A 25,227-nucleotide genomic window follows, 5' to 3' on the forward strand; every position below is an offset into this window, starting at 1 on the left:
CAGACACTTTTTCTCTGGTCTTTCAGCAGATATTTGCAGTTTAGCTTTTGCAACGTCTAGCTGGAGTTAGTCCAAACAAATTCTGCTCATCACATCTTTATACGACTCCCAGCGATTTGCTTCTAATATCAAACAAAATTATTTTTAAAGTGGAATTTTACTAACCCATCCGACAGAACGGTCCCAGATTAGTTTAGTACGTCAGTAATTTTATTGACATGTACTGTCAGTAACAGTAAAACACAAAGAAAAATCAACACTCCAGCAGCAACTGAGAAGCACTTCTGCATGGCGGTAGCAGCCAGTGTTGTGCTGTAGCTGTTGCAGTACTGGTTTCTCTTCGTGTTTTACTATTCCTGTTAATACACATAGATAAAAGAAATATCGCACTAGACTAATATGGGATTGTTCTGTCGAATGGTCACATATAATCACACTGTAGAAATCATTTTGTTCGTAACGAGAATCAAGCGCTTTCCATCGACGCTGGGCATCACATGACAGACGTGATGAGCAGTATTTATTCGGCCGACTCCAGCTACACATTGCGAAAAAGAACTTGTAAATATCTACCGACACACGAGAGAAAATGGGGATAAAGACTCTTACAAGGGAACCTCCCCATCGTACCTCCATTCAGATTTAGTTGTAAGTTGGCACAGTGGATAGGCCTTGAAAAACTTCACGATAAACGATGACAGCCAAGAACAGTTGCAGGATAAAAATTTATTAAAATTCTTGACCAAGGTTTCGGTACATATAAATATACCTTCATCAGAAGTATGTACCGAAACCTTGGTCAAGAATTTTAATAAATTTTTATCCTGCAACTGTTTTTGGCTGTCATCCTTTATCGTGAAGAATTTCAACAGTTGCTGTTGCAGCCATGTTTAAAACCTTGAAAAACTGAACACAAATCAATCGAGAAAACAGGAAGAAGTTGTGTAGAACTATGAAAAAATAAGCAAAATATACGAACTCAGAATTCCATGCGAAACATAAGCAACATAAAGTAGCATGTGAGCTCAGGAGAGCCGTGGTCCCGTGGTTAGCGTGAGGAGCTGCGGAACGAGAGGTCCTTGGTTCAACTCTTCCCTCGAGTAAAAAGTTTAATTTTTTATTTTCAGTTTATGTGACAAACTCTTTTGTTTTCATTACTTTTTTGGGAGTGATTATCACATCCACAAGAAAACCTAAATTGGGCAAGGTAGAAGAATCTTTTTACCCATCCGCCAAGTGTACAAGTTAGGTGGGTCGACAACATATTCCTGTCATGTGACGCACATGCCGTCATCAGTGTCGTATAGAATATATCAGACGTGTTTTCCTGTGGAGGAATCGGTTGACCTATGACCTTGCGATCAAATGTTTTCGGTTCCCATTGGAGAGGCACGTCCTTTCGTCTACTAATCGCAAGGTTTTGCGATGCGGTCGCAAAACACAGACACTAAACTTATTACAATGAACAGAGACGTCAATGAACGAACGGACAGATCATAACTTTGCGAAAATAAAGAAAGTAAACTTTTCACTCCGTAGAAAACTTGAACCAAGGACCTCTTGTTCCGCAGCCCCTCGCGCTAACCACGGGACCACGGCGCTCTTGAGCTCACATTATCCTTGATGTTGCCTACGTTGCGCATGGACTACTCAGTTTGTATATTTTGTTTATTTTTTCATAGTTCCACACAACTTCTTCCTGTTTTCTCGATTGATCTGTGTTCAGTTTTTCAAGGCCTATCCACTGTGCCAATTTATAACTAAATCTGAGGGGGGTGCGATGGGGAGGTTCCCTTGTTAGGAGGGACGTCCTGTATAGAGGGTGAACGTTAATGAAATCGACAGGCTGCAGGGACGGATTTCTGACTGGATATGTAGGAAAAAAGTCCTACGACCACGTGTCAGGGAACGCATCGTTGTCACTTAGATGGAGCTGACGAATGGAAGCCGTGTGTTCCTTGTGTGTTGCAGGTTGTGTGACTGATGCAGCAGGATGGTCCGGTATTCATGTCAGGAACAAACCGAGATGGTGTCTGTGTACGGCCAAGCAGATGGAAACGGTCGAGAGGAATCACAGCTATACGAAGACAAGTACGTTCACAGACACCAACCACATCACACAACACTTCAAGCTCTTCTTGGGCGTCTGTGGGATCATGGGTCCTTTCAGACAGACGAACGTACAAGGGACGTGGCGAACCGTGTGTAGGACCGGGTTCTACAGGATATTGAGACGAACCCTAATACAAGGTCCTGTACGATGTTAACCAAAGTACGATTATGTGCGTCCCGCATTGACAACCGCTACGATCCCTATCACCTGCGACAAGTGCAAATTTTGGAAATTTGTGGTAAGCTATGGGACCAAACTTCATGGTCATCGGTCCCTAGGCTTACACACTACTTAATCTAACTTAAACTACCTTAGGCTAAGAACAACACACACACCCATGCCCGAGGGAGGAAATCGAACCTCCGACGGGCGTAGCTGCGCAAACCGTGGCAAGGCGCCCAAGACCGCACGGCTACGCCGCGCGGCGCGACAAGTGCAAGGATTATCAGCAGCGGATTTCAAAAATGGTTCAAATGGCTCTGAGCACTATGCGACTTACCTTCTGAGGTCATCAGTCGCCTAGAACTTAGAACTAATTAATCCTAACTAACCTAAGGACATCACACACATCCATGCCCGAGGCAGGATTCGAGCCTGAAACCGTAGCGGTCGCTCGGTTCCAGTCTGCAGCGCCTAGAACCGCACGGCCACTCCGGCCGGCGCAGTGGACTTCTCTCTACGGGTAGAGCTTTGTCGATGGGTTTTGTATCAGACCATCACAATTATGGGAGTTTAGTCATCAACCGACGAAGCAACCTTTACCAGAACTGGCATCAGCAGACTGCATAATCGTCATATGTGGGTTGCAGTCGCTGCGCGGAGTGGCCGCGCGGTTTGAGGTGCCATGTCACGGACTGCGCGGCCCCTCCCGCCGGAGGTTCGAGTCCTCCCTCGGGCATGGGTGTGTGTGTTGTTCTTAGCATAGGTTAGTTTAAGTAGTGTGTAAGTCTAGGGACCGATGACCTAAGCAGTTTGGTCCCTTCGAAATTCACACACATTTGAACATTTGGGCTGCAATCACTGCACGTAATCAGAGGAACTTTCATTCGTCAGCGCCATCTACCGCGGCAATGATGCGTTTACTGAGACGTGTTCGTAGGACTTTTTTCATCCATTTACAGTCAGTAATCCGTCCCTGCAGTTTGTCCGTTTTATGAATGTTTACTCCGTATAGGTGCTGTCCCTCCAAAGAGACGTCAGGCGCATTTTCTCTGATTGTTCGGCAAATGTCTGGAATTTCATTTTTGCAATGTGTAGCTGGGGTCAGCCCAAATAAATACTGCTCATCACGTGACGCACAGTGTCGATGGAAAATGTCGGTTTGTTTCCAATTACCAACAAAACCATTTTTAATGTGGAATTTTACGTGTCCATTCGATAGAACTGTCCCACATTAGTCTAATGCGATACTGGTTTTATCGATGTATTTTAACAGTGACAGTAGTACACAAAGAATAGCCAGTACTCGAGCACCGATTGAGCAGCACTGCTGCAAGGCGAGAGTAGTTAACGCGGGCCAGGTCGTTGCTGACGCGGCTGGACTACTGGCTATTCTTCTAGTTTTAATGCGCCTGTCAACACATATCGATAAAACGAATACAGCACCAAACTAATTTGGGACCGCTCTATCGAATGGACATGTACACTTCCGCTTTAAAAATCATTTTGCTCGTAACCGGAAGCAAACCAACGCTTTCCGCCGACAAGGGGCGTCGCATGAAAAAGCATTATTTGTTTGGAGTGACTCGAGCAACACATTGCGTAAACGAAATTGGAGGTATCTGCAGAAACACCAGAGTAAACGCGCCGAATGGATCTTAGAAGGGATACTTATTATACGTATAATAAAATACAGGCATTCACATGAAGAACAATTTTAACTGGCAGTGATAAACCTTGTTTTTCATTGCAAGGAACTTTCCTTTTGTGAACTAGGCCGACAGCAAATACAACGAATGAAAATGAGTAATAATAAATAATGATTTTTAAAAACCACAATTGAAAACTCACCTCACTTAACGTTTAGAACGTCATCTATTTATATGAAAATCACCACAGAATTCAGTTGGTTTTTGTAAATGAGTATGTAGGCCACGCGTGCGTCAAACCGTATCGAACTAAACCGAGGGCGTTTCGTCACGAATGCAGCCAGTATTGTGGAGGAGCTGACCGTGTTCTGTTTGCACGTTCCCGACTGGCCTTCTTCCGTCGGCTAGTGGGCGCCACCTGTTGCTGGCGGGGATCACGATTGCTGCTGTGTCCGTCCTCATTAAGTCCCGCGCTGCCCGAAACCAGAGGCAGGGATTAGTGGCAGGCCAACGCGCGGTAATGCCTCAATTCTCACTCCCTGGAGATATTTCTATTTGATGTTTGAGACATATTAATTTTTTGCGCGTCTACATCTACATCTACATGATTACTCTGCAATTCACATTTAAGTGCTTGGCAGAGGGTTCATCGAACCACAATTATACTATCTCTCTACCATTCCACTCCTAAAAACGCGCGCGGGAAAAAAGAACACCTAAACCTTTCTGTTCGAGCTCTGATTTCTCTTATTTTATTTTGATGATTATTCCTACCTATGTAGGTTGGGCTCAACAAAATATTTTCGCATTCGGAAGAGAAAGTTGGTGACTGAAATTTCGTAAATAGATCTCGCCGCGACGAAAAAGTCTTTGCTTTAATGACTTCCATCCCAACTCGCGTATCATATCTGCCACACTCTCTCCCCTATTACGTGATAATACAAAACGAGCTGCCCTTTTTTGCACCCTTTCGATGTCCTCCTTCAATCCCACCTGGTAAGGATCACACACCGCGCAGCGATATTCTAACAGAGGACGAACGAGTGTAGTGTAAGCTGTCTCTTTAGTGGACTTGTTGCATCTTGTAAGTGTCCTGCCAATGAAACGCAACCTTTGGCTCGTCTTCCTCACAATATTATCTATGTGGTCTTTCCAACTGAAGTTGTTCGTAATTTTAACACCCAGGTACTTAGTTGAATTGACAGCCTTGAGAATTGTACTATTTATCGAGTAATCGAATTCCAACGAATTCCTTTTGGAACTCATGTGGATCACCTCACACTTTCTGTTATTTAGCGTCAACTGCCACCTGCCACACCATACAGCAATCTTTTCTAAATCGCTTTGCAACTGATGCTGGTCTTCGGATGACCTTACTAGACGGTAAATTACAGCATCATCTGCGAACAACCTAAGAGAACTACTCAGCTTGTCACCCAAGTCATTTATATAGATCAGAAACAGCAGAGGTCCCAGGACGCTTCCCTGCACTGTGTTCGGTTTTCTGTGTCTATTCTGGGTGCAAAATGCGCATCTTCCAGCCAAGGATATACAACTAGAGGCAGGTACTGATGATACGTCAATTTTCAGAATGTCGTTTATCAGTGCGCTAAACGGAGACTGAAACCGTGCTATAATGTCTTAACTTCCCTCCCCCCCCCCCCCCTCCCAAGTGGTTTGTTCTTGTAAATGTTTTTCACGACTCCTAGTCTAATTAAAATAAACTATTTTTAATTATTTCCTATTCTAGCCAGTCTTCCTCCATTACATCAGCTAAGCTTTTTTTGAAACGCGTCGACCTATCCATAGCCAGTAACCTTCAATTTTGTCTCACCAATGAGATCTTTCATGTATTTTACGTTGTCGAAGGAAACATACAGATTCACGATCTCAGCTAATTCCTTTAGACGACTGAGTATTTCAGAAGATGAGCAACCTGGCATAAACACGTCATTTCCGTACGCCATTTCCAATTTAAGGTAATCCTGTCTTCAACCGCACATGGCTTCAACGCTGCAGTGTCTTGCTCGGCAAACGGGCGTAAATACGGCTGGAGGTAGAGGACGAGGGGTTCCAAACCCACGCCTCCACCACCCACGCCGAGACCCAGAAAGCCCTTTTCTCATATATTTTTAAAATCGTTCACGTTAAAATATGGTAATTGTTTCTTGTAATGAATATGTGATTAAATTTTGCCTGTTGAACACTTACAATGACTGCAACGAGTGTTAGAGTGCAAAGTATGGCAGCAGCGAGAAGTAACACGAAGTCTATTAAGTTGCAATGCAAAGTTGAGCTTCGGCTCTCTATTTATTGGTAAACTTCGTGGCGACTGGCTTTTTTGTTTTGACTGCTGCCAACTCTAGTAATCTAATAGCTGTAGCACTGTAGTAGCGTGACGGACTCGTGTTGTGAATGTCTACTTAAACACAAATAGCGTAACGAGAACGTTCGAACACGAACAACTCTATGATATGCTCGCCGGGGTGGCCGAGCGGTTCTAGGCGCTACAGTCTGGAATCGCGCGACTGCTACGGTCGCAGGTTCGAATCCTGCCTCGGGCATGGATGTGTGTGATGTCCTTAGGTTAGTTAGGTTTAAGTAATTCTAAGTTCTGGGGGATTAATGACCACAGATGTTAAGTCCCATAGTGCTCAGAGCCATTTTTACCAGAAGGAGCTAATCAGGTAATGAAAAAAAAAATCTACTGACTGCCATACTAATATCTTCGGGGTGGCCGAGCGGTTCTAGGCGCTACAGTCTGGAACCGCTACGGTCGCAGGTTCGAATCCTGTCTCGGGCATGGATGTGTGTGATGTCCTTACGTTAGTTAAGTTTAAGTAGTTCTAAGTTCTAGGAGACTGATGACCTCAGAAGTTAAGTCCCATAGAGCTCAGAGCCATTTGAACCATTTGAACCTCTGTACTTGTTTACCTGTTTTGACAGCTTTAACACATATGACGTGTTAATGGCCTAAAACTTTTAGCATTGACTTGATAATGGCATAAAAGCCGAAATCTAGATAGTACAGAAGATAAATACAGTAATAGACAGTACTTATCATTGACAACGATTTTCAGCAAGATTTTGGAACATACATTGTGTTCGAACGTTTCAAATCACCTCGAAGAAAACGGTGTATTGACACAAAATGAACAAGGATTCAGAAAATATCATTTTGTGCAACACAACTAGCTCTTTATTCACGTTAAGTAATGAGTGCTATCGACAGGGGATCTCAAATTGAGTTAATATTTTTGGATTTCCAGAAGGCCTTTCATACCCTTCCTTACAAGTAGCTTCTAATCGAAATGCGTACCTATGGAGTATCGTCTCAGTTGTCAGAGTGAATTCGTGATTTTCTGTCATAAAAGTCACAGTTCGTGGTAACTGACGGAAGGTTATGGAGAACCGCTCGGCCACTCCGGCCGGCGAGTACAGAGGATAAATACAGTAATACACAGTGAAACGGCGGTTTATTCTTTTAAAAAATACTGCATAACTATGGGTCAGCACTATGGAAAACTTTCTTCAGTGATAAGGGTTTGTAATTCCGCGGATTACGCTCTCTTTCCTTATTAGTGATAATGTTTTGACTCATCATTGCCTTCTCCTCTTGCCGGCTACACACAGTTCATGAAAACTCCTACCAGGACCAGAATGCGAATCTGATATTTCTGATTAGTGTGTCACCGCATCAGACTATGAGAACGAGCTGGATAGCACACACAAGAAAACACATGTTGTTCAACAAGTCTATTTTGAAAATACGAACATATTAAAGTGTGCGAAGTATAAATTCAATCTAACTTGTACTGTTTGTGAAGTATGGTACTGATCACTGAGGGGGTCATACATCGTGATTTTCAGTGGCTTCTGAAGTCACACTGAAAGAAAAAGTAAATGAGAAATTTTCTGAAAACATTTCAAGAGAATATTAAGCGTTTATTGAATGGTGCAAGCATTGTTCTAGTGGCGGTGTTCGTATTCCAAGATGATGATCTCCACCTCAAGCGGCTGAAATGAACAAGACAAGTTTGACGAGCCTGTAAATTAAATGCAACATCTTTCTCAGCCTTCATGTTAGCCGAATGTTAATATTAAATTACTGCAATGGAAAAATAGTTGAAGGCTTTTTATTCTTGTTCAGCTTTCTTTTAATTCCTTGAAATTAGCGAGGAGTAGTAAGAGGTCATCAACTAGCATTCAGTACAATAAACGATAAGCTAGAACTATTCTTTAATTACAGTGACATCAAGAGCATCTCGGAATAGTCAAGGCAATACTGTGTCAGAGGCTAGAATGAGGCTTCACATCTATCCATGCCCTTCCACCGTGATGGGGAGATTGGTTGGGCTATGTTGTTTGTTTAGAGGAGTGATGGAATGCTCAAAACGTAAACGTGGCCGAGTCGACCACACACTGTAGTCCCCAGAGATGGTCGCATGAAGAAAGTGGTGGTATGTCAGTAGTCTTTTACGGTTGGACTCTTAGAAAAAAGTAACTAAACAATCCAACCTTTGAGTTAAGCAACGGGCTCAAGGTGGACTTCCTTGGAGAGCCTCGTTCACTCATTGTTGATGCTATCTCTCTAATGACGCCGATGTCGATTACATTCTTTAGGGAAGTTCAAACTGTGCCTGCACTTGTTCCCAGCATCACCACTGTTCGACGCAAGGAACACACTCTGAAACACACCTTACTGAAAAATGCTAATCGCTGTCTCTTATGATGTACGGGGAGACACCACAGGATGAAGAAACGCTAGTGTACCATGGGGTGGGTGTTCTGCTGAAGCCTTGCGGATCAGGAGAACATAAAGGCCTGCATGGAACTACGGCAATATTTGCAGATGGGAAATTTACAGCGTGCCTTTCTTTTCAGTGGAGAGGTCTTTCGATTCAGCTCCGCTGTCCTGCTAATGACACATGGGAACTCAGTGGAAAATATGACAGAATGTCTGTTTTATTTTCCTTGGCACCCACTCGATTATTCTATAGCTGATCTAGTACCCTTCTATCTTTTAGGAACACATATCACTCTGCTTCATGGTCTCAGGTAGCTCATGTGTGCTATATCTCTCACATATAGAGAGCAGTCTAATTAAGGTGACACTCACAAGGGGAGGCCGCCAATTGTGAAATTCAGATTCGATTCATACTGCGCATAATAAAATCTCATGGCCAGAGGTGTAATGTGGCAAAGCACCAAGATGCACTTCTCAGCCGTTGTCGAGAAAATCGACAGTTAAAAGAAACCGTTGCGGTGAAATACTCCCTACAATTAACAATATTCTGTAGCGTCGTGGCGCAGCGGTAAGCGCTCGGATTCGTAATCCAAAGGTCGCCGGATCGAATCTCGCGCCATGCAATTTTTTTTAGTATTTGTTTTTTGTAATTCAAATATATATATATATATATATATATATATATATATATATATATATATATATATAAAAATGAATTGCTTATGCATGTTGGTGAAGGCGGATCGCTCTCCAATTGTACCGCCTCCATTTTTCCGCTTTTTTTTAACAGGGTGTACCAAAGCTCTCCCGTCAGCACTGATTTTCGACGATGTTATAAGTTGCGCTAGGGACCGCATCTACCTTCTTTCGAAGTTAGCAGGCAACTACGCTGTTATGCGGCGGCTCGTTTCGGCCCATTCGACATCTGTCCTTCAAGTGTAACGAGCGAGTAACGGAGTTTATATTTCATACCTGCCACAGCAAATTTGTGTTCGTGGGATCTCTATTCTAATTCGAACGTTTGACTTACGCTATACGTATTCGTTTCGGAATATCGTTTCTACGTCTTCCGTTAACTATACGTGGTTAACATTATGAAGACAATTAATAACATTTGTGATATATATATATATATATATATATATATATATATACATTTGAATTACAAAAAACAAATACAAAAAAAAAGGTTGCATGGCGCGAGATTCGATCCGGCGACCTTCGGATTACGAACCCGAGCGCTTACCACTGCGCCACGACGCTGTAGAAAAATGTTGATCGTAGAGAGTATTTCACCGCAACGGTTTCTTTTAACTCGATTTTCTCGACAACGGCTGAGAAGTGCATCTTGGTGCTTTGCCACATTACACCTCTGGCCATGGGCTTTTATTATGCGCAGTATGAGTCGAATCTGAATTTCACAATTGGCGGCCTCCCCTTGTCAGCTAAAATAGTACAGGGCACCACTGGCACCTGAAACAGGACAGAACCGCCTACGGTTCTATACATGTCAAACCGAAAATTGTAGTCAACTGTGTATTATATCACTCCTTGCAAAGAAACTAATCCAGAGAAGTGAAGCTGTATCAGTCGAAGAACAAGAAGCCCATTGTTCTCCTAACGTAAACAAACTGGCCATTTGATATAGCGTCCTTGTGTAAACAGAGCACTCAGTTGTTCTCATAAAATTATATTTATGTAAGTCTAATTTATCACCCTGATGTAAACAGACCTTCACTTGTTGATGCCCTTATGTAAACAAAATGGCTGCCTTATGTAAATGAAGTGCTCACCTATGCTCTTAAGTTATGTTTACGTAACTCGCTTTATGACCGTATGCTTTTACCTGATCTAAAGTACTATGATTTATGTTGCAAAATGACTATCCTCCCTCCACTAGTGGACCAAGTTGTGGTTTAGCCCCACATATCACGGCAGCCATCGTCATGGGATGGACCTGTCATTTGTGCTCTGTACGTTAGACGATCACCACGAAATGTCAGTAACAGCAGCAGTAACAGAGATCAGTCACCTTCAATGTACAACCAACCCGCATTGTCATTCACAGTTATGGGGCAGTTTGTTATACACTCCTGGAAATGGAAAAAAGAACACATTGACACCGGTGTGTCAGACCCACCATACTTGCTCCGGACACTGCGAGAGGCTGTACAAGCAATGATCACACGCACGGCACAGCGGACACACCAGGAACCGCGGTGTTGGCCGTCGAATGGCGCTAGCTGCGCAGCATTTGTGCACCGCCGCCGTCAGTGTCAGCCAGTTGCCGTGGCATACAGAGCTCCATCGCAGTCTTCAACACTGGTAGCATGCCGCGACAGCGTGGACGTGAACCGCATGTGCAGTTGACGGACTTTGAGCGAGGGCGTATAGTGGGCATGCGGGAGGCCGGGTGGACGTACCGCCGAATTGCTCAACACGTGGGGCGTGAGGTCTCCACAGTACATCGATGTTGTCGCCAGTGGTCGGCGGAAGGTGCACGTGCCCGTCGACCTGGGACCGGACCGCAGCGACGCACGGATGCACGCCAAGACCGTAGGATCCTACGCAGTGCCGTAGGGGACCGCACCGCCACTTCCCAGCAAATTAGGGACACTGTTGCTCCTGGGGTATCGGCGAGGACCATTCGCAACCGTCTCCATGAAGCTGGGCTACGGTCCCGCACACCGTTAGGCCGTCTTCCGCCCACGCCCCAACATCGTGCAGCCCGCCTCCAGTGGTGTCGCGACAGGCGTGAATGGAGGGACGAATGGAGACGTGTCGTCTTCAGCGCTGAGAGTCGCTTCTGCCTTGGTGCCAATGATGGTCGTATGCGTGTTTGGCGCCGTGCAGGTGAGCGCCACAATCAGAACTGCATACGACCGAGGCACACAGGGCCAACACCCGGCATCATGGTATGGGGAGCGATCTCCTACACTGGCCGTACACCACTGGTGATCGTCGAGGGGACACTGAATAGTGCACGGTACATCCAAACCGTCATCGAACCCATCGTTCTACCATTCCTAGACCGGCAAGGGAACTTGCTGTTCCAACAAGACAATGCACGTCCGCATGTATCCCGTGCCACCCAACGTGCTCTAGAAGGTGTAAATCAACTACCCTGGCCAGCAAGATCTCCGGATCTTTCCCCATTGAGCATGTTTGGGACTGGATGAAGCGTCGTCTCACGCGGTCTGCACGTCCAGCACGAACGCTGGTCCAACTGAGGCGCCAGGTGGAAATGGCATGGCAAGCCGTTCCACAGGACTACATCCAGCATCTCTACGATCGTCTCCATGGGAGAATAGCAGCCTGCATTGCTGCGAAAAGTGGACATACACTGTACTAGTGCCGACATTGTGCATGCTCTGTTGCCTGTGTCTATGTGCCTGTGGTTCTGTCAGTGTGATCATGTGATGTATCTGACCCCAGGAATGTGTCAATAAAGTTTCCCCTTCCTGGGACAATGAATTCACGGTGTTCTTATTTCAATTTCCAGGAGTGTAGTTTTGGGACATTTTGTTACAATTTTTGCTGAATCCTCGCCGATTTTCTCCCAGTATTCCAAATACCCACTTTCAACTACTTTTCAGGACCATCATCCAAAAGACACACGAAGACTGTTGTAATCTAACTGAGAAACCTGGCATTGCCTGGGTATTTATTTATAGCTGTGCTGAAGAATTCTTTCACGTGGAATTTATTTTTAGCTTATAAAGCTTCTTTGTATACAACATTTCAAGTATTATGATTGAGGGCATGAACGAAGAACTTATTTGCTTCACTAACACACAAGGGAGCCAAATATAGCTGGCCATGTAAAAAGCTACTGTCCACACCCCCAATACACAGCGTCTGGCCTTGTGCTTTGTTTATGGTCATGGCATAACATAAGCTCACCGGGCAATGTAAAGCTTTGAAGCGAAATGGTAAATCGTTAGGAATTGGTGGGATTTGGGATGTAAAGACTCGCTTGCCTGCGCAACTTCACTTCAAAATTTCACTTCTATGATGTCACGTTGGAGAGAAGTAACTTTAAGCCTCCGTGAGTGAAGGTTTCTGAGGAGCAAGATCACGCATATTGCTCTCGATCAGTTTCGTCGTGCCTCACCCTCGGAAGGAATTTCCAAAGAACGAGTCAATGCCTGACGTTCTCAAGCCAAAGAAAGTCTCATTTCACGATCTTCACTGGCTTCTTAAGGCCACTTAATCCTCAGTCTTTTAGCCGTTCTGCTGTAGTCAGAAACATTCAACGGTTTTTCTAAGCATTTTTATTTGTAAAAAAAAATGAAATCGGAATATAATGAGTAGCACCCAAATCACAAAGCAAACTTAATAAATCTGTTTTCCTTAGCACAATATATAAATAAAACCTAACAAAAGAAGCAAAGCAATGTTGTTAAGTTTTAATACAAGAAGAGAAATCAGTAAATCCCTATATCCTAGTCAAGTAAATTCGCTCTTTTCTTCGTAAAGATAAGAATGAGACATTAATTTTGTCACTGACGTGAACTTCCGAAAATACATCTGTCACTGTGTTAAAAAGAACTAACTGCGCCATTTACTGGTTCTTTGGTGTATTATGAAAATAACAGCACCATCTATTCGTTCTTTGGTGTAGTACACGGAGATAATTAAACATAGAAGCAACTAAGATGCAAAAAAAAGATAAAACTTTAAATTATGATATTTTTCCATGTTCCAGTTTTGATAAAATAAATCTTATATGTTTCTCCAAGTTATTTTCATGTTGCCTGTGAAAACCACATGAAGATACGTCCAGTAGTTTTAGAGATTAGCGTGTTCAAACAGAGAGACATGACGGTTTTAGATGACACTTTAAACTATCCCTAAATGTTTCCCCAAACTGCACTAAGTTACCTGTGAAAAGCTCATGAAAATTGGTCTAGTAGGTTTGGAGATTAGCGTTTTCAAACATATATACAGACAGACATGACAGTTTTAGATCAAAATTTAAATCACAATATGTTTTCTCCGTGATACGATTTTGATGGAATAAAGCTTACTTATTGCCCCAAGCTACGCCCAAGTTCAAAAGCCCCATGAAAATTCTTTCAGTGGTGTTAGAGAGTTAAGTGTTGAAATAGACAAACAGGAAAACGTGGCGGTTTTATAGTTTTATTATTAATATAGTCCCAAAAACGAGACTTTTTGTGCTTAACAATTACTATAGTGGATTATTTCAACAAATATTCACTTTCTGTGTACAAATTATGCTGACATCCCATGGTTTCATGTTTAACAATTACCGCGGAGCATTATTTAAGCTACAGATCCCCGAGACTGCTGTACTACAATATGTTTAACTATCACGGACATATAATAACTTTTAGCAATATGTTTGTATCAGTCAATAATATCTGTAACATTAAAACGCTTAAGTGAACGTCACATGGTCAGCAGAGCAGTGGACTTGTAAAAACAAAGCACATTTGTCACAAATTTAAAACTAAATATCTCACTGGTGCAGCCAGAAACACAGTGTCATGTGCAGCAGTAGGAGAGGTATGCACTTTAAGTTTCAACACTCTCTGGAAAAGCCATTCACAATTGGATGCCGGAAGATAATGCACAATTTACCAGTTGTATAGGGTATTCACATAATGATAAATTATGTAAGATTCGTTAATTTTGTTGTCAAAGTTGGTCATGAATCACAAGAAATTTAGCAAATCGACAAATCAAAAATTTATATTTTAATGGTGGTCTTGGTGCAATACTGCAATGCTTTTCGTAAAAGAGTTATATTATTCCATGTTACACCAAAGAAGAGAAATGCGATCAGCATAACGAGAGACATAGATCTTTTTCATTTTCGACTGCTGCAGATTCTCCATTGCTCGATCAGGGAGATAGTACAGAAGTGTAGCTGCCTAAAGGTTCACTGCTGTTCAGTCGAGTTCAGCTTGTACATCCCGTTATGTTGAATGAAGTATATCTGACTTACATTCACAAATATGACAAGCAATGGAACATGCCTGTGTAAGCAGAAGAAGACTTTCATTTTTTGCCGTGTGTTAGCAGGTGCATCAAATTTTGGTATATTTTTGTGTAAAACGACTGACAGTCACTGTTCTCTCTCCAGCTACTTGCAGAAACTACTACACTGAATGAGAAAAAAAACTAGTGTATGAATCGTAGCAAGTAATCTGTAAGTTAAAGACGTAATAACGTTATTGGTAAAATATATATTTGTCAGACTTACATTTCTTGGTTTCACATGTGGTCTTAAGGAAAAACTGATTTTGACAGCTATGATGATATGACTCCAATGCTTTTCTCGAGTGAGAACCTTGCTTTCGTAACCAAACCTCCCTCCTGGATCAGTAAGTGGTGTCGAGGGATTTCCTGGAATTTCTATTTTGTGTGTAAATTCCTGCTGAATCTGCAGGGAAAGAGCTAACACATGCACCTTTCCAGAATGTCTTATCTCATGTGAAATGTCAAGTAACCGCCAGTTTCCAGTTGTGTTACAACAGGAAAAATCTTCTTTCTCTTACACATTTCAAGCAAGAGGAAACAGAGAAGTGTTTACAAGGAACTCTGCGGTTAGTGACCATAATTTTGTGGTAAAAAAAATCGTTTAACTACTGCTGTTTAAGGCACTCAAACGAATCTCTGATAACACGCTTTATCATACATGACAGCTGTTTGCAAGGGTACTGCCAACTGCCACCTCCAGGTATGAGCAGAGAAGACGTGATGCATTAAATTTTATGTTACAGAAAGCTAAAGCAGATGAAAATGTGGCAAACCAAATCAAACCAGTGCCGAAACATCGACATTTATTAGCTCGAGAAAATGAGTTTTATACAAACCACATGAAATCCCTATGAATGAGGCACCCACACATTACAGTTGCTGACAGATGTGAACTATCAGTTTAATAAGTCACAGCTGCAAAATGCTAACACGAATTCCTTAAAGAAAAATGGAAAAACTGGTAGAAGCCGACCTCGGCGAAGATCAGTTCGCATTTCGGAGAAATGTAGGAACACGCTCGCCGGCCGCGGTGGCCGTGCGGTTCTAGGCGCTCCAGTCCGGAGCCGCGCTGCTGCTACGGTCGCAGGTTCGAATCCTGCCTCGGGCATGGGTGTGTGTGATGTCCTTAGGTTAGTTAGGTTTAAGTAGTTCTAAGTTCTAGGGGACTAATGACCACAGCAGTTGAGTCCCATAGTGCTCAGAGCCATTTGAACCATTTTTTAGGAACACGCTAGGTAACACTGATCCTACGACTTATCTTAGAAAGAAAAATTTGAAGTAGGAAAAGAAATAAGAACTCTAATGTTTGGTGATGACATTCTAATTCTGTCAGAGACAGCAAAGGACTTGGAAGAGCAGTTGAACAGCATGGACATTAACTTGAAAGGAGGATATACGATGAACATTATCAAAAACAAAATGAGGATAACAGGAGGTAGAAGAGTGAAATCAGCTGATGCTGGGAGAATTAGATTAGGAAACGAGACACTTAAAGTAGTAGAATAATTCTGCTATCTGGGCAGCAAAGTAAATAATGGCCGAAATAGAGAGGATATATAATTTAGAAAGGAAATCGCAATAAAAGCATTTATGGAAAGAGCGAATATACTGTAGATTTAAGTGTCAAGAAGTCTTTTCTGAAAGTATTTGTATGGAGTGTAGACAGATACAAGAAGAGAACAGAAGCTTTTGACATGTGGTGCTACAGAAGAATGTTGAAGAATAGATGGATAGATCACACTACTAATAAGGAGGCACTAAGCTGAACTGGGGAGACAAGAAATTTGAGGCACAGATTGAACAAAAGAAGAGATCAATTGACAAGGCCCATTCTGAGACATCGATGGATCACCAATCCAGTATTGGAGGGAATTAAGGGCGGTAAAAATCGTAGAGGGAGACCAAGAGATGAATACAGTAAGCAGATTCAGAAGGATGTAGGTTGCAGTAATTATTAGGAGATGAAGAGGGTCGCACAGGATAGAGTAGCTTGAAGAACTGCATCAAACCAGTCTCTTGACTGAAGACCATAACAGCAACAACATCCTGTAAACTAACCTTATCCATTTTTATGTTTCAGATGTGTCGAAAATGGCCTACAGAAGTTCTGAAATAGGCGAAACAAGATGTTGCTGCTATCGATTAAAAAAGGCGCTAAAATTTTTGAAATGCCTCCTAGCACACTGCAAATCAAATTGATGAGTAGAATAATTCCTACCTAAACATATTAAGGAAATGTACAAGTCTTGTAAGTGGTAAAGGCAATTAGCATAGAGAGTTCAAAAGGATAGGATGCAATGGTCGAGTAGCTCCACATATTTGTGTAGTTAATGCTAAGCGATGCTCGACGCCAATGGACAACAGGTGACTGGAAATGAGTGATTTGTAGTGGCAGACATTACCTACCATCAATAAAGTGCAGTGGTGATAAAGTATCGTGGTGTCATGCATGGTTAGAGCATTGCACTCAAGAAAACGTTAAATGCAGAAAGATATGAACACATTTTACAGCACTGTGTAGAGCATACAGCTGAGGAACAGCTCACAGGCGATAATTGGTTATGTCAACATGACTGTGCATCCTGTCATAAAGCATCATACAGTGGTTTGTGGATAATAACAGTCGGCCGCTGTGGCCGAGCGGTTCTAGGCGCTTCAGCCAGGAAGCGCGCTGCTGCTACAGTCGCAGGTTCTAATCCTGCTTCGGGCATGGATGTGTGTAATGTCCTTGGTTTAGTTAGCTTTAAGTAGTTCTAAGTCTAGGGGACTGATGACCTCAGATGTTAAGTCCCGTAGTGCTTAGAGCCATTTTTTTTATAATAACATTCCTTAACCTAATGCAACACCTCTGGAATGAGTTGGAACATCGATTTTGCTGCAGATCATAGTATCCAATATCACTACCTTCCCTGGTAGCAGTCAGAGACATTCAGATAGCCGCATTCAAACCATCATAAAGGCAAGGGCCGGACACAAGATGCATCAGTTTTACAATGTTGCAATTTACGGCGATGTATGGAGCAATGCTTATCTCTGACCGTGAGAAGGAGAGAGAGAAAGAAAATGCCCTTGAAATAATCTTGGAAATTTACATGACAATATAATAACATCTTTTGAAAAGAAACTTCGATTATTGCTTGAAGTTCACGATTGTTCAATTGCAGTCGCTTTTATAAACATTGCATCTGAAGAGTCCATTGGGTGAGTGGTAGGGCGGAGACCCCGGTGATAACACTGTTGACAGTAAAGAATGACTTTATTTGACTCAAATACAGAACGTGTTGCAGCTCGGTGAGTGAAACATATCTCTCTGTATTTTCCTGACCAGCGCTAATGTATGGGCGATGACTTCCAAGCTGGATGCTGTCCTGGCTCTCTGCGATGATGACGGCAGACTCGTGGTAGGCTAGCAGCCTTTAGAAGTCATGGCCGTTACGGCAGCAGCCCTCTATTTTCCTCGACAGTCCCTCATCCTACGCTCATCACCGTGGTGGTACGTGGAGAAGGCTGTGTGTGGGGCACAACTCACTGGCCCCTGGCGGGAGTCGGACGGCCAAGTCCCACTAGCAGCTGCAGGCAAGCATGGCGGCGGGGCTGTGGCACCAAAGTGCAGTTACGGACCTCGTGCTGGTGGCGCGCGGCGCCCAATTCTAATCCATGGCTGCTGCTCGTCGTGCACAGTCGTCTCACTCCGACATTGTGGTGGTGATGCTGGTGTCCAGCGACGAGAAGTGATCCCTGCCTCAAAACTCGCACTTATTTATATGCCTCTCACGCGCAGTTGTTTCACCAAAATCCGGCGCCTATTCATATCACCGATAACCAGAGAATTGCCCTGGTGTCGTGACATCGCCCTGGTTGCTACACGGTTACCACTGTGCGGTGCAGTTTACTGCTACGCTCGCCTATCCTCACCTCACAATTCACTTTGCGTGTCTCATTATGGTGCATCATCGTGATAGACGTTGCTGAATAATGCTTACAGTCACGTTTTTTCTGTATGAGTCTGTATGGTGGCATGTTATAAAAGCAGGAAGGCCCGCTATATCAGCTTGTCATCAGCATCATAGTTGCTTTTTTTTTTCAAAATGTAAGTACAACATGCACTACATACTACAGAGTGCGGCAGCGTTCATAGTAGAATATTAAAAACACACCAGCAGGCAGTAACTGTAATTTATTACCCTTTATGTCAATTAAGAGTTAAAAGTTTGCCATTTACTAATATGTAAGCCACTGTCCATTGCGTGGATTACTTTTTGAGTATGACTCCTGTTAAACGATGCCCCCTCTGCACAACATATTCATCTAGGCGGCGTTGGAAGCTTTCCATAACTCGGCGTATTAAGTATTCCCTGGGACATTGCCGATGGCGGATCTGATGCGATCCTTCAACTTAGGAATGGTGGCCAGAATTTGCATGGATTTCTTGTGACAGACATTCCCCAGTAGAGTTATTTCCCGTTTTGGTAACATTTCCTGGTCGCCTCGCTCACCTGACCTTTCATGTGCAGACTTTTTCCTTTGGAGCTGCCTGAAGCAGGAAGTGCCACCATTCCTGAGTTGAAGGATCACATCATAACTGCCGTCAGCAGTGTCCTAGGGAATACGTTATGCCGAGTTGTAGAAAGCTTCCAACACCGCCTAGATGAATGTGTTGTGCAGAGGGGGCATCATTTGACAGGAGTCATATTCAAAAAGTAATCCACGCAATGGACAGTGACTTACACATTAGTAAATGGCATACCTTTAACTATTAATTGACATAATCGGTAATAAACAAATTACAGTTACTGCCTGATGGTGTGTTTTTAATATCCTACTATGAACGCTGCCGCACTCTGTAGTATGTAGTGCATGTTGTACTTACATTTTGAAAAAAAAAAGCAACTATGATGCTGGTGACAAGCTGATATAGCGGGCCTTCCCGCTTTTATAACATGCCACCATACAGACTCATACAGAAAAAACGTGACTGCTAAGCATTATTCAGCAAGGTCTATCACGATGATGCACGCTGCCGCACCCTGTACTACTACTATAACTAATACAATCTATGTATTTTGGTCATCAACTGCTTGTTTTAATACTAGAAAGCAGGGATTCTTTTTCCTTGAATGTTACAGAACTTTAAACATCCAGAAAGCACGTTACAGACTGAAAGACTACCAGCACTGGAGAAGGTGTGGCTGGTTCATCAGCCGTCAAGATTCTCGACCATCGGTTTTGGTGAACATGACTTTGTCAACAGTGGCAGTATGTGTCTGGTATATTGTTGAAGACGCAAAGAAATTACAGACACTGGCTGCGAGCGGGCGTTGATTGAAATCAGTGGGGCAAGTTGAAAATTTGTGCCGGACCTGGATTCTAATCTGCTTACTAGGCAAATGCTCTGACCACTGAGCCATCCAGACACAGTGGTGACTGCAACTGCCACCCTAGCACAGCTCCCGCTAGCTAAACTAATCCGCACACTATACAAGTAGTACCCCTTGCACATTATCCTCATTACTCGCGGAGTTTCGCCAATTCCTGTAAGAGTTGGAGCCTGGTGTGCATCTGCAGTGAATAGATCATTGGCAGTTTCACCTTAATTATAAATATTGAGCCAGCAGCAGGTATGAATTAAGACAAAGGTATTACAGATAATATTGGCTACGTGCCGACATTGATTGAAATTAATGGGAAGGATGAAAATTTGCGCCTGACTGGGTTTCGAACACGGGTCTCCTGCTTACTAGGCAGATGTTCTGACCACTTTTTATTTATTTATTTTTTTCTTTTGTTCATCTCATTTTGTAGTATGTTGTTCGATGCAGTAGTTCGGGGCGGACGTCCGATGACAACCGTGCAGGTTCTTCGTTGAGCCATTCACTCAGTTTTTTATTACAGAGGTTAGGTAACCCTCTGACCATAGACGCTTATCTACCGTGCCGGTAAAATGTTCACATGTGTGTGAATTCCTGAGGAACCAAACTGCTGAGGCCATCTGTCCCTAGACTTACACACTGCTTAAACTAAGCTATGCTAAACACAGCACACACACACATGCCCGAGGGAGGACTCGAACCTCCGGCGGGAGGGGCCGCGCAGTCCGTGACATGGCGCCCTAAACCTCAGAGCAATAAATGTGGAACTCTTCGCGATTTTGTGTGTCATCCTTGAGCAGGGGCCATGCTAATGCTCTCTGCATCGTTCCCATTTTAGTATATGTACCGCCGAAGCGAGTACAACACGAACACAGTCGATTTTGAAAACATTGATATATAATTTTTCGTGTACAGTAGAAAAAAACTGTGCATAAAAATGTCAGTTCCTGTTCACAAAGTATCACACAGTGGAACTATACAAGATATTAATATTAGATCTCTGAAAGAAGTCTTTTATGGCTTCTTGTTTAATGTGCAAGAGTGTTTGGTTCTCAAATACAAATTAGTTGGTTTTGGTTCACATATAAATGCTTCTTCAGAAGTGACTCCAAAAATAACATATTGGCTTAAGAGGGATTACACTTCATTAATTAAAACTTCCGGGCTGAATTGCCGTGGTCCATATATAAAACTTCTCCTTCCTGAGATTGGAGACAACACGGTGTCGAGTAGAGGTTCCTGGGGATAGCTATCCCACGTGTACTAGTAAGAAGGACTCCACAATAAATGCGCCAAGGAAATCTTCTAAGGTCTCACCTCAGAAGATGTTGCCCGCAGCCGGCAACGAAACGTCAGGAAGGAGAAGTAGTTTTATATATGGACCACGGCAATTCAGCCCAGAAGTTTTAATTAATGAAGACGCCGGCCATGAAAGCTTACATGCTATGATTAGGGATTACACTTTCTTGTTTTTGAAGTGTACAATAGGTATGAACGTGTTTATTACACTTAACGTTACCGTTTCAAAATAACAAATTGGTTGATTGTCATATTAAGAATAGATGAGAAAAAGTACCACCACAGCTGTATCTTGAGGGAGTCTTTATTGTCTCTCTCGATTAGTTTCGGCCATACTCAGGCCCGACCACTACCAAAAGAGTGTTAGATTTCCTTGGTACATTTATTGTGCATTGGAGACAACACGGTGTCGAGTAGAGGTTCCTGGGGATAGCTATCCCACGTGTACTAGTAAGAAGGGCTCCACAATAAATGCTTCTTTTTTTCTTTATCGTTATTTTGAAACCCGTAGTACAGGCAGGCCTGCAGCAGCATACGACAATAAATGCGCCAAGGAAATCTTAATACTGTTTTGCCAGCGGTGGGGCCTGAGGATGGCAGCAATTTGCCGCCGAAACTAGTCGTGTGAGACAATAAAGACATTCTCAGTATACAGACGTAGTGATACTTTTTCTCATATACAGGGTGGTCCATTCATCGTGACCGGACCAAATATCTCACGAAATAAGCGTCAAACGAAAAAACTGCAAAGAACGATCTTGTCTAGCTTGAGGGGGGAAACCAGATGGCGCTATGGCTGGCCCGCTAGATGGCGCTCCCATAGGTCAAATGGCTATCAGCTGCGTTTTTTTTTAAAAATAGAAACCCCAATTTTTATTACATATTCGTGTAGTACGTAAAGAAATACGAATGTTTTAGTTGGACCACTTTTCGCTTTGTGATAGATGGTGCTGTAATAGTCACAAACATATGGCTCACAATTTTAGACGAACAGTTGGTAACAAGTAGGTTTTTTAAATTAAAATACAGAACGTAGGTACGTTTCAACATTTTATTTCGGTTGTTCAAATGTGATACATGTACCTTTGTGAACTTATCATTTCTGAGAACGCATGAATGTTACAGCGTGATTACCTGTAAATACCACATTAATGCAATAAATGCTCAAAATGATGTCCGTCAACCTCAATGCATTTGGCAATACGTGTAACGACTTTCCTCTCAACAGCGAGTAGTTCGCCTTCCGTAGTGTTCGCACATGCATTAACAATGCGCTGACGCATGTTGTCAGGTGTTGTCGGTGGATCACGATAGCAAATATCCTTAAACTTTCCCCACAGAAAGAAATCCGGGGACGTCAGATCCGGTGAACGTGCGGGCCATGGTATGGTGCTTCGACGACCAATCCACCTGTCATGAAATATGCTATTTAATACCGCTTCAACCGCACGAGATCTATGTGCCGGACATCCATCATGTTGGAAGTACATCGCCATTCTGTCATGCAGCGAAACATCTTGTAGTAATATCGGTAGAACATTACGTAGGAAATCAGCATACATTGCACCATTTAGATTGCCATCGATAAAATGGGGGCCAATTATCCTTCCTCCCACAATGCCGCACCATACATTAACCCGCCAAGGTCGCTGATGTTCTACTTGTCGCAGCCATCGTGGATTTTCCGTTGCCCAATAGTGCATATAATGCCGATTTACGTTACCGCTGTTGGTGAATGATGCTTCGTCGTTAAATAGAACGCGTGCAAAAAATCCGTCATCGTCCGTAATTTCTCTTTTGCCCAGTGGCAGAACTGTACACGACGTTCAAAGTCGTCGCCATGCAATTCCTTGTGCAATCGATGTTGATGTAGCAGTCTCAACACCGACGTTTTTGAGATTCCCGATTCTCGCGCAATTTATTTGCTACTGCTGTGCGGATTAGGCGCGACAGCAGCTAGAACACCTACTTGGGCATCATCATTTGTTGCAGGTCGTGGTTGACGTTTCACATGTGGTTGAACACTTCCTGTTTCCTTAAAAACGTAACTATCCGGCGAACGGTCCGGACACTTGGATGATGTCGTCCAGGATAACGAGCAGCATACATAGTACACGCGGGTTGGGTATTTTGATAATAGCCATACATCAACACGATATCGACCTTTTTCGCAATTGGTAAACGGTTCATTTTAACACGGGTAATATATCACGAAGCAAATACCGTCCGCACTGGCGGAATGTTACGTGATACCACGTACTTATACGTCTGTGACTATTACTGCACAATCTATCACAAAGCGAAAAAAGCGGTCCAACTAAAACATTCATATTTCTTTACGTACTACACGAATATGTAATAAAAATGGGGGTTCCTATTTAAAAAAACGCAGTTGATATCCGTTTGACCTATTGCAGAGCCGGCCGGTGTGGCCGTGCGACTCTAGGCGCTTCAGTCTGGAACCGCGTGACCGCTACGGTCGCAGGTTCGAATCCTGCCTCGGGCATGGATGTGTGTGATGTCCTTATGTTAGTTAGGTTTAAGTAGTTCTAAGTTCTATGGGACTGATGACCACAGATGTTAAGTCCCTTAGTGCTCAGAGCCACCTATTGCAGTGCCATCCAGCGGTCCAACCATAGCGCAATCTGGTTTCCCTCTTCAAGATAGACGAGTTTTGTTCTTTGTAGTTTTTTCGTTTGATGCTTATTTCGTGAGATATTTGGCCCGGTCACTATCAATGGACCACCCTGTATATGAAGGTTAAATTCATCTGTTTCCATCATGTGTGTGATAGCATAAAATCTAAAACGATGCGTCAAAGTTCACTGTTATTTACTATATGAATTTTTTTAAAAAAATTATACGAATAGGATTTTTTGATTTTACTTTCGTTCTCTCTGTAGTATGTTATTATGATGAGGCAGATGTGGAAGTATATTTAATGTTTGTTTCCATACTTGAGAGATGATATTTAATGCCGAGGCAGTACAGTATTTACAGAGGTGGAACATTATGCAGTGTGTGTGTGTGTGTGTGTGTGTTTGTGTGTGTGTGTGTGTGTGTGTGTGTGTGTGTGTGTTTGTATGTACGCAGTTCAGATGGAAATATCTTTTAAAATGACGCCATTTTACTTAAACACCTTTTAAAATAGACGATTCAAAGGAAGCTTATATAAGTTTTTGGGAATACTGCATACTTTTAAACTTGGCTCCTATTCAAGTGATGGTTATGTAATTTCAAATCTACATTCTGGTTGGCTGCCTCATTTTAATACTACATTGTGAATGGCTTGAGAGGGAGAGGGGGTGAGGGGAGGGGGAAGGAGAAAGATGTGGTTTGTAATGTGATGGTGATGGCCTCAATGAGAAACGGAGAGCGGAGCTTGCCACCATCTTCGAGTGTGACGGTACTGTCCCTGCATTGCAGCAACCCATTCTAGAACTGCACTCAGTAACATCGAAATATTCAGTACTACATTTAAATCGTAAGTGAGCTGGGGTCGCTAGGTCTTCTATGAAGCAAAGCCTCCGAATTTTTTATGTGAAACCTCTTAAAGCTTTTTAAATGAAACAAACATTAACATTCTACATCTTTATTCTTCATGTCTACATGCTTATTTCTCATCATAGTCACCCTCTCTCCCTACGAGACCAGTTTGTTGATTCTGCCACTGTAGAACGTGTGACTTTGTTGAGCGAGCCATAACCCCACCTCTACTGGCACCGCTTTACCATTATCAAAGAGTTTTGGAAACAGATGAAAACCAGATGGGGCCATGTCGGGACTATTGGAGTATTTTCTTCTACTAATTTCCGGGTATGCAGCCGGATCCCGTCGACATTCTGCCACGATATTTCGGCCCAGAGACGTCCGGCCATCATCAGG

The 25,227-nt window shown here is 43.0% G+C and overlaps 1 protein-coding gene and 1 non-coding gene across 2 annotated transcripts in view; both read right to left on the reverse strand.

Moving 5' to 3' along the window:
- Positions 1 to 25,227, reverse strand: part of LOC124722179 (histone H1, gonadal-like) — an 84,450-nt gene that overhangs the window by 27,044 nt on the left and 32,179 nt on the right. The gene's annotated exons all lie outside the window — the stretch shown is intronic.
- On the reverse strand, positions 20,799 to 20,905 carry LOC124723917. Its single transcript, XR_007006576.1, has one exon. It is a non-coding gene; the product is annotated as a U6 spliceosomal RNA (small nuclear RNA).

Source organism: Schistocerca piceifrons, chromosome X, assembly GCF_021461385.2.
Source record: "Schistocerca piceifrons isolate TAMUIC-IGC-003096 chromosome X, iqSchPice1.1, whole genome shotgun sequence".
Classification (NCBI taxonomy): Eukaryota; Metazoa; Arthropoda; class Insecta; order Orthoptera; family Acrididae; genus Schistocerca; species Schistocerca piceifrons.